Source organism: Otolemur garnettii, unplaced genomic scaffold (genome assembly GCF_000181295.1).
Source record: "Otolemur garnettii isolate 467f Iridium unplaced genomic scaffold, OtoGar3 scaffold00029, whole genome shotgun sequence".
NCBI classification, from domain to species: Eukaryota; Metazoa; Chordata; class Mammalia; order Primates; family Galagidae; genus Otolemur; species Otolemur garnettii.
Window position 1 is genome coordinate 18,764,032 of NW_003852424.1, and position 10,196 is coordinate 18,774,227.

Below are 10,196 nucleotides of genomic sequence, written 5' to 3' on the forward strand. Positions count from 1 at the left end.
TATGGTTGGACTTCACTGGCTGCTAGGAATTGTCAGATACTGCTGCATTCTTAACAAAAGCTTTATCAGTTATTCCAAAGCTTGACCTGAAGATTGTAAGAGTGAATCCGTTTAGGATTTTCCCAGAAAATAAAATTGAATCACCATAGATTTTGATGTTTCTTTTAGTTTAAATTTGGTATTTGCCTTCTCCTTTCTCTGATTCCTTTTGCAATTTTTGAAAAAACATTACTTGTGGAATAAAAATGTAAGAAAACCAAGAAATGCAGAAATTCGTTCTTCCACAAGAAAGCCAAATTCACCTTTGCCTCTTTTTCATGAATAATAAAGGTCCACCCTCAGATGCACTTAAAACAGTATGGTGAAGGCCCACAGGGGAAAATAACTTATGAGGTTAAGCTTCAATTGATCCCGGTTAATTGGCTGGCAAAAAAAAAAAACCCACAAAAAGGCCCCGCTGGGATTCGAACCCAGGATCTCCTGTTTACTAGACAGGCGCTTTAACCAGCTAAGCCACGGAGCCAGCACGACTTTTGCTTTCCAAGTCAGCAAGGAAAAGGAATGATATTTGCTTTTATTCTGTGTACTATTTACTTTCTTATTACTGAGGGTCAAGAGCAGCTACAAGTTTCCTTAGACTCTGAAGAAGAACTTTAGCTTAGCCCCTGAGAGACCCAAGAAACCGCTCATCTGCAGGAAAACTGAGTCCTTCGCTCGGGGGGGTGGGGGGAAAAGCAATGAGGGCGAGAGCCTGACTTCCCGGTGCGCGCAGAGTACTAAGCCGACATACTGCTCGGAAAGGCAGGAGTTCAACAGCTCAGCTTAACATGAGTGAAGTGCGACCTGGGACTTCAGGGAGTACAGGGTAGGAAAGGGAAAAACATTTACAGAACTCTCCTCCGGGTCGCGTAACATTACTTGCAAGAGAACACTCCCAGTACGAAGAACGGGTCCCTGCAGGAATCAAGCTGTTTCTTATTTCACGGTTTTTAAATTAAACTGGAATTTAATTAAAATTCCAGTCATTCCTGACCCAATTTCTTTTTGTTAAAATTGGGTTCTACCTATTTGTTTCTTGCTTATATGAGTAACTAGTGAAATTCCAGAATTGGTCCTTCAAAAATGCAGGACTTCTTAACAAACAACCTAATCTTGGAAAAAGATAAAAGAGAGGGTCCCTTCCCCTTTGTTGTCCTAATATTTTCCCAAAGAATCTAATTCGATATAGTGTCAAATTGAGAGCATTCACAATAATCTGAATATTGTTATGTGGGCTTGTATGAGTATTCATACTTCTTTTCAACTTATTCTGTCCCTATTAAAATATATCTGTCTTTGGGAATATAATTTGAACAAAGGGATTTAATTAAGCTCTGAAGAATCTGTGAATTGTTGCCATCGCTATGAAAGAAACTTCCAAAGGGAAACCTAAAATTGTGATCAGCTGTTGTCCTGATGATAATGCTAAAATCTAAGCTGTATTAATCTTTGAAGGATTTCTTTGACACACTATAAGGCAGCTACTGGCACTTATCTTTGCCTACATAAATGATGTAAAGAACAGTAAGAGTCCATGCCTATTAGAGTTCTTATTTACATAAGATGAGTGAAAGTCTGTGAACTCAACACTTAGTGTGATTGAGAATCATGAAATAAGCACCTATTTGATATTATAAGATTAGTGATCATATTTTAGTGTGCTTGGAACTGTATAATCTTCATAAACAAAGCAATCACACCTAATATGGCTTTCTCCAAACTGTGGGAGGTGCCAGGCAACAGAACCAATGATATTTGGTTAGGGTTTTTCCTTTGACTGGCAGCAAAGTCTACACAGAATTTCTCCTAGGATGTCAAAGGAGTTTTTAGCCAGAGATAAGTCTTGGAAGAAAATTGAGACTTTCAGCAGTCATTTACAGAAGTCTTGATGTGAATCCTATCTCCTCCTCAGTTATCACTATGATCAGGATGATTGGGATGGACCATGGAAGGCTTACATTGGCTTTGCTCCACACATCTAAATTGCAGAAGATATAGATCACTGAGCCACCTACTACTAACAATAACAAAGAAATATGGGAGTGGAGGACAGCGCGGTTTTCAATATGACTAGGAGCAAAATCAAAAAAACAGTGCACTGAGACACAGAGGAGCGTTTACCACTGTGATAGTTTTATATGTCCACTTGGCTAGGCTATAGTACCCAGTTATTCAATTAAACATTAATCTATATGTTACTGGGAAGATATTTTGTAAATGTGGTTAACATGCACAGTTTGCCTTAAATAAAGGAATTTATCCTTGGTAATGTAGGTGGGCCCCATCCAGTTAAAAAGCTGTAAGAGCAAAACAGAAGCTTCCTCAGTGAGTAAGAAATTCTATTTCAGACCTGGAGTGGTGGCTCAGGCCTGTAATCCTAGCACTCTGGGAAGAGTGTGCTTGGACTTGTATAATCATTATAAACAAAGCAATCACACCTACTATGGCTTTCTCCAAACTGTGGGAGGTGCCAGGTGAGTGGATTGACTAAACTCATGGGTTCAAGACCAGCCTGAGCAAGGGCAAGAAACATCCCCCCCACCAAAAAAAAATTAGCAGAGCAATGTGGCAGATGCTTGTAGTCCCAGCTACTGGGGAGGCTGAGGCAAGAGAATTGCTTGACCAGGAGTTTGAGGTTGCTGTGAACTATGATGCTACAGCACGGCAACAAAGTAAGCCTCTGTCTAAAAAAAGAATTCTATTTCAAAACTACTGCAAAATCAGCCTTTGCCTGAGTTTCCAGGCCTGCCCTTCAGGTTTCAGACTTGCCAGACCCTACCTACATTTATATAAGCCAATATATATATTCTCCTACGAGTTTTGTTTTTTTCCTGGACTTTGTTTCTCTGACTGGATATAACCACTAAAGAGAAGAACGGAGCTGGAACTAGAACTGTTAACAAAGAACACCCAGTAGAAAGATCTCCAGAAACAAAGTGAAAGCATTCATTGTAATGAATATGGCTGAAAAATTTGAGGCAGCCAAGAGAGGCCTTCAAAATCTGCAAAATAAAGGGAAACTTTTGTAGACACACACTGAGAAGAGCCAATGTGGACAGAGCCTCCAAGTAGCCAAGTTTAAGCCCATTTTGGAAGTGCAAGAAGGAACCTGTGACTTCCAGGGGTGCCCTAGGATCTAGCCTTCCAATCCTGAGTATGTGATAAGGAGAAAATAGGAGGAGGAGGTATCCCAGTTTGTTTTATTTCTGAATATTTGGTCTCAATTGTTCATGTTTTTCAAAACTCCTCTTCAGAGCAGAAATCTACTCTTGCTGTTTGGAAGAGGGTGATCTGTGAACTCGGATTTAAAAAAATGTTAATTTTGACTAAGATGTCATGAAATTTTGTGTTTTCTTCCATGTGTAGGCAACAACCACAGTAGTATTTAAGCTCTTATGAGTATCACTATTGGAAATCACAAATATTTTCACATCTATTCTTAAAATTTCATTTATGTTCATCACTGCTTTGCAATTGCACTATTTATTAGAACCCCACTCACCCTCACTGAATATTGGCATTTAGTGTATTGGTAAGGGATCACACAAATATTACTGTCACAATCTTAAAATATCTTTTTTTTTTTTTGAGATAGAGTCTTACTATGTCGCCCTCGGTAGAGTGCAGTGGCATCACAGCTCACAGCAAACTCTAACTCTTAGGCTTAAGCAATTCTCTTGCCTCAGCCTCCCAAGTGGCTGGGACTACAGGCAGCCGCCACAACGCCTGGCTGTTTTTTGTTGCCGTTGTCATTGTTGGTTAGCTGGCCCAGGGGGGGTTCCAACACGCCAACTTGGGTGTATGTGGCTGGCGCCATAACCACTGTGCAACCGGAGCCAAGCCAAAATGTCTTCCTAATATATTTCAACATAATTGGTTTTCTTTTGAAATCTGATATACTTACTTCTTATATTTAAAAGTATTATTCTGAGATGGAATCCATCATCACCACACTGCCCTAGGGGTCCATAGTGTACAACTTGAGAGAAGATCCCTGTTCTATTGTCTGAGAAGAAATCCATAACTGGGTCTACCTTAATGTTTATGCAGAAAGAGAAGAATATTTTTTGTAAGGGCTGTTGAAACTTTATAAACTGAAAACGAATATTTTCTAATCTCAACGTGTATATTCTCAGTATCAGGCAGTTTTACTCTCATTCAGCCCTCAACTTATTTACAGTGTTCTCCAATGTTATAATAATATAACGGGGATTATATATATATATATAACGCGGGGATAATGCTTTCTTCTAAGAAATATAAAGAGACTGAAACACATCTGAGACGTCTGCTTTCAAAGTGAATGAATAAGTGAGCATTTCTGTGTGCGGGAGTCAATGCTCCTTTTAAATGTGTCAAATTTTGAGATGTAGGAGTAGTATGTAGTGAAAGTGCCTAGCACAGTTTTGCTTAGTAAATATTTAGAAAAAAACTTTTTTTAAACGACCCACAGAGAGACACATAAAAAACAAATTCTTCCACCAATACAATGGCTTCCAATTTCCTATAGAGTACTAGCCAAAGTCCTTACAAGGGTCTACCCCTGAGATTTTCTCCTGTTCTAGCTCAATCACTCTTTCCCTCCTAATAACTAGCATTTCTCTCTCATTCGTCACCTTCACTGCTGGACTTTCATGTCCCCTTTCCCTATGTTATTATATTTGTTTCCAAGCACTTATCACTATTATTTTATTTATTTAGTACTTTATGATCTATCTCCACCATGTCCACCTTGAGGACAGGGGGTCCCATCTGTTTTCTTTGTGGTTGTATCTCTAGTGCTTTGAACAGTATTATTAACATTGACGCCCCCCACCCCCAAAATCCCCAAACTTATTTCTTGGGGCCATGGGGTTTTATTACGTGGCTCTTGAAGTAGAGACGTATGAGTTATATATGCTTCATGAGGCCCAGACGTCAAAATTAGCCTTAGTTAAATACAACTCCGTGGCAGTTAATGTGTTAATAGAATGAATGAATGAATGCATGAATGGAGAAGAGATATTAGGGCAGAGAGGATGTGGAGTTTGCATTTCACAACCATTTTTCAGCTCGCAGATAGATAAAGGAGTAAAGACAAAGGCGTGTGTGTACAAGTGGCCACCAGGGAGTCCACACGCTAAGAACCTGTATCAGCCAGAAAACGTGACTTTCACCTACAGCCCAGAGGGTAAGACAAATGCCACCGCCTGGTTTCTTATGAAGGTATACCTGCTGTCGTCTTATTAGCACGTGGGGCCAGTGGCGCAATGGATAACGCGTCTGACTACGGATCAGAAGATTCCAGGTTCGACTCCTGGCTGGCTCGCTGTGAGTAGGTATTTTTGCTTCTTTCCTTTCCAAATTCTACGGAAAGTCAATGAATTAAAAGATTCGTGCAAGTTACCAAGAAATCTTGGAAGCAGAAGTACTTGGCTTTTGACTACACATGGAGCCATCGCTTTTTTGTAGAGCACACTCCACGTCCGACCACGTTGTGGCACTAATCAAGGCATAGCTAGAGAAACAGTGGCCGACCTCTAATCGCGCCCAGGCTCTCAGCCAATTTTGACTAAACAATAAGTAACTTGTTAAGCAAAGGGGAAAACATCAAAATCTTCAGGTTTGAGCAACAATAATAAAGGGTCGTTCAGAAATAATAAAGTCTCTGTTTTCTTCTTTTCCATCTAGTCACTTGTAAAGTAAATTATTAAGGATTTGGTTTCAAGTCTGAATGCTGGGGGGAGTTGGTCTGAACTTTTAATTGATTCTCTAGTACTGGACAACGACAAAAAAAAAAAAAAAATGCGCGTTACACAGGAAGAAGTGTTGATTCCGAGAACCCAACCTCCAGGCGTTTCCGTAGTGTAGTGGTTATCACGTTCGCCTCACACGCGAAAGGTCCCCGGTTCGAAACCGGGCGGAAACAGACCTTCCTCATTTTTCACAACAAAACGAATAATAAAATTTTTTCGTTCGGTCATAAATTTATGAGCTTGTTAGCTCGGGACTGTGATGCCGAGGCGGCGCTGCTTAGGGTGGATCCGGAGTATGGCTGCCTTGGAGGCGGACCCACGTTTCACTAGGGTAAGAACCGGCGGTTCTCCCGGGCTCGGACGCGGGGCGGCCCGTAGCCTGCAGCCCCGGAAGCGCATCCTCGCCTCGCCTTCCTGTTCCCGGCGGTGCCCGGCGGTGCCCGGCTCCGCTTAGTGCTCGTCGCTATCCCAGCGTCCGCGGTGGCTCAGCCCAAGCCGAGCGCACCGGTGCTAACAGGACCGCAGTTGGGATTCCCACGCCCCTCAGACGGCCACAAGACTCGGGTAAGTGTCTCGCAGGCCTCATGTGGTCCTCCAGAAAGAGAGTGGGGGGCAACTTGGTGGTCCCGCCGCCCTCCACGTACATACTTGGGACCCTCTTGCAATGTGGCCTTGGTCGTTATTAGCGGCCTTGGCCCCCGACAGACCTTCCTTGCCCTCAGTATCTCTTCGAGTGTGATCTCTGGGGAAGGCGCTGAAGGAATCACAGAAATCCTCAGGCCGGATGGGAATAAGTCCCCAAGGGCGCTTTAGGGCAGATCGGAGGGAAAAGAGTAGGGGATTTGAAAAGATTGAGTCTATCGGGCTGTGGCCTTGAAGAGGCTGTTGCAAGAGGGTGGAGCTGGCTTGCCCTGCGCTTGCCCTGCGCTTGCCCTGCGCTTTCCCTTGCTCCCGAATTTTCAGAGCGCCACCTCCGGAAATCTCCATCCAGAAGACTCCGAAGGGATGAATCTTTCTCCTCTTTGACCTTCTGCTTTCCTTGTCAAGAAGAAAAAGATACTAAAGAAATGGCCGAACTGTCAATTCTGAGTCTTGCCTTTCAGCTCAAGAAAAGTCATTGGCAGCACCTGTTCAAAATCAGAACTTGTGCCTTGGTGTTTGGCCTCGGCACGTGGCTAGCTTACTAGTTAATTGGATCCATCAAATGCTTTCGTATAAAACAAGTCTGGTTGTGCCACCTGACAGCCCGGGGTGTATCCTCAGGATTTCCTTCTTAGATGTATTATTACTTTTTCAAAGGATTAGCCAAGCCTGACCTCTCAGATCATATTGTTCAGATTCTCTCAAATGACTGATATGAGTGTGATGGTTTTATGATTATAAATAGAGAACAATCATTAAATTGTTTCTTTTATCATTTTATCATTTTCTTAAACAGGCTGGATAGGCCTAGCCTTTCCTAAACTTGTAACTCCTTTAATTTTATAACTTCTCCAAAAGACCCATGCTTTTGTCATCTTGCTGGTTCCCTTAAAAAGATAACATTTTGGTTAGCAAGACAATAAGGTCAACAGCAATTGGTCTAATACAATTTTATTTAAAATCTCTTTGGTGCCACCCCAAAATACAGCAAATTAAAAAGGGAACAAAGGTCACTGAGGCCAGGGAGGTTGACAGAGATGCATCTTCTCCAGCTTTCTATGACACCAATGGGCAAGAGTACTTTAGCCCAGAGCTAAATGTTCCCAACCTTCGCAGGTGGGTGACAGTTGAGGGGCTTCTGGCTCACTCCTCTTCAAACCAGATGCATTCTGGCAAGATGTCACAGACAATGTCCTTTCTTACCCTTCTTTTCAAAACCTGTCTCCCCTAGTCTGCTCACTTAACCACAAATGGAAACTCATCCTTTGTCTGTAATACTTTGGAAGATGGAGAACAAGTAGGCCCTGGAAAGTAACTAATACCATGTGATCTTTTGCTCCTATAGTACACTGCATTTTTTGCATATGAATTTTCTCTTTTAATTATATCCTTCATTCTCTCCTTTCTAAGCTTAGTGTTAATAACTTTCTTCCAAGTCTTCCCTCCAACCCAAAGGCACTATTTCTCCATAAATGAGAGGCAGGGAGAAGGAAAGAGTAGCCTTCTGATTTTACAGGTGAGATTGAGGCTAGAATCCAAGCTAGAACTACTGACCAGAAATCTGGTTCAGTATCCATCAGGGGAGCAAAGTGATGCTGCTAAAATGGGCCTTGGATATGTTTGCTGGGTGTGGGGTGCGAGGCAGTACTGGATGAAGCAGAATTTGGTCCAGGGACACCTGAGACAGACTCACTATGAGACAAGATTGGGCACGTTCAGGGTGGTATAGCTGTAGACAGACTCACTATGAAAGAGGGGAAAAAAGAAAAGAAAAAAAGATTTTAAAAGCATGGGTAAGAGCTCAAAATTAATCTTATCGAGATATGTTCTCAGGTCAAGGTCACTAAGTTCTTACACTATTCCCTCCTGTGTTAGTCTGTTAGAGCTGCCATAACTAAGTACCAAAGACTGGGCGGCTTACCCAACAGAAATTAATTTTCTCACATTTCTGGAGGTATGAAGTCCAAGATCAAGGTATGGGCAGGTTTGGCTTTTTGAGGCCTCTTTGCTTGGCTTGCGGATGGCCATCTCCTCACTATGTCCTCACATGTGTGGCTCTGTCTATGTTGTCTATGTCCTACTAATCTCTTCCTGTAAGGACAGCAGTCATTTTGGTTTAGGACCCACCTATAAGATCTCAGTTTACCTTAATTACCTCTTTAAAGACCCTATTTTACTTTTTATCTCACTATTAGTCTTTTTTAAAAAATCTATTTCTGGCTCAGTGCTCTTAGCAAAATGGTTATGGTGCCAGCTACATACACTGAGGGTGGCAGGTTCGAACCTGGCCCAGGCCAGCTAAACAGCTGCAACAAAAAAATAGCTGGGTGTTATGGCCAGCGCCTGTAGTCCCAGCTGCTTGGAAGACTGAGGCAAGAGAATCGCTTAAGCCCAAGAGTTTGAGGTTGCTGTGAGCTGTGACATTACCGCACTCTACTGAGGGCAACATAGTGAGACTCTGTCTAAAAAAAAAAAAAATCTAGGGCAGCCCCTGTGGCTCAAAGGAGTAGGGCAGCAGCCCTATATACCAGAGGTGGTGGGTTCAAACCTGGCCCCAGCCAAAAAAAACTGCAAAAAAAAAAAAAGAAAGAAAGAAAGAAAATCTACTTCTGCCAATTAATTTAAACTTCACAGTCTTTTCCTAATGAAAAAAAGGTTGGGGGGGTAATGGGTGACTAACTTTACACTTAATGGGTACATCACACACTTTCTAGATGAAGGGCGCATTTACAACTTTGATTTAAAATATACAAAAGCAAACTATGTAATCAAAATGTGTGTACCCCTATAATATTCTGAAATAATAAAGAAAAATGTAAATTTCATAGCTAATTAAGGATTGGCAGAGGATGGGGCAGGTGTTCTTTCTCCCCTACAGCTGCTGAGGGAAGAGGTACCCTTCTACATAAATTAAGCAATATGGTTAAATGAATAAATTGAGAACTTTCACAAGAATTTCAGTTTTGTACAATGTGAAGATGAAATGAGTGATTCAAAACTCACTAACTTGCTCTGTTCTTTGTTAATATAATTTTGTTCTTAGAAGAGTTTTTTATATAAAGGGGAATTGTTACATTTCTAAAACTATAAAAATTGTTGCCATGTCTTGGGACAGTAACTTCAGTATCTGTCTTGATAATTTCTTTCCCTGGTGATACCACCATAAGTCATTTCCCTGCATTTCACCAAGCTACAAGATTATTTTTAAGATTTATCTCCTAGTTCATAATTCTCCTTTTCTCCCAAATGGCATGAGGGGGTATTTGTAATGACTTCTATATTTTATTATTAATAAATTACTTCTTTTTGAACTCCTGAAATGTGGTTTATTTACATTAATAGACTTAATTTTTCTTTTTGGGGGACAAAGCTCACTTTGTCACCCTTTGGCTTCACAGCTCATAGCAGCCTCAAACTCTTAGGCTCAAGTGATCCTGCTGCCTCAGCCTCCCAAGTAGTTGGGACTACAGCCACCTGACACAAGGCTCAGCTATTTTTAGAGATAGTGTCTTGCTCTTGTTCAGGGTAGTCTCAAACTCCTGAGCTCAAGCAATCCACCTACCTTGGCCTCCCAGAGTGCTAGGGTTACAAGAGTGAGTCACCACGCCCAGCCAATAGATTTAATTTTCTTTCTTTCTTTCTTTTTTTTTTTTTTTTTGAGACAGAGCCTCAAGCTATCGCCCTGGATAGTGTTGTAGCATCACAGCTCACAGCAACCTCCAACTCCTGGACTCAAGTGAGTCTCCTGCCTCAGCCTCCCAAGTAGCTGGGACCACAGGC

The 10,196-nt window shown here is 41.8% G+C and overlaps 1 protein-coding gene and 3 non-coding genes across 4 annotated transcripts in view; 3 read left to right on the plus strand and 1 right to left on the minus strand.

Moving 5' to 3' along the window:
* Positions 1–449: 449 nt before the first annotated feature.
* On the minus strand, positions 450–523 carry TRNAT-AGU. The gene has a single exon. It is a non-coding gene; the product is annotated as a tRNA-Thr (tRNA).
* A 4,751-nt stretch (positions 524–5,274) lies between these two features.
* Positions 5,275–5,347, plus strand: TRNAR-ACG. The gene has a single exon. It is a non-coding gene; the product is annotated as a tRNA-Arg (tRNA).
* A 527-nt stretch (positions 5,348–5,874) lies between these two features.
* Positions 5,875–5,947, plus strand: TRNAV-CAC. Its single transcript has one exon. It is a non-coding gene; the product is annotated as a tRNA-Val (tRNA).
* A 314-nt stretch (positions 5,948–6,261) lies between these two features.
* Positions 6,262–10,196, plus strand: part of HMGN4 (high mobility group nucleosomal binding domain 4) — an 8,806-nt gene continuing 4,871 nt past the window's right edge. The window contains exon 1 of the mRNA XM_023512683.1: positions 6,262–6,338. The gene's annotated coding sequence lies outside the window, so the exon portion shown is untranslated. The remainder of the gene's footprint in view (positions 6,339–10,196) is intronic.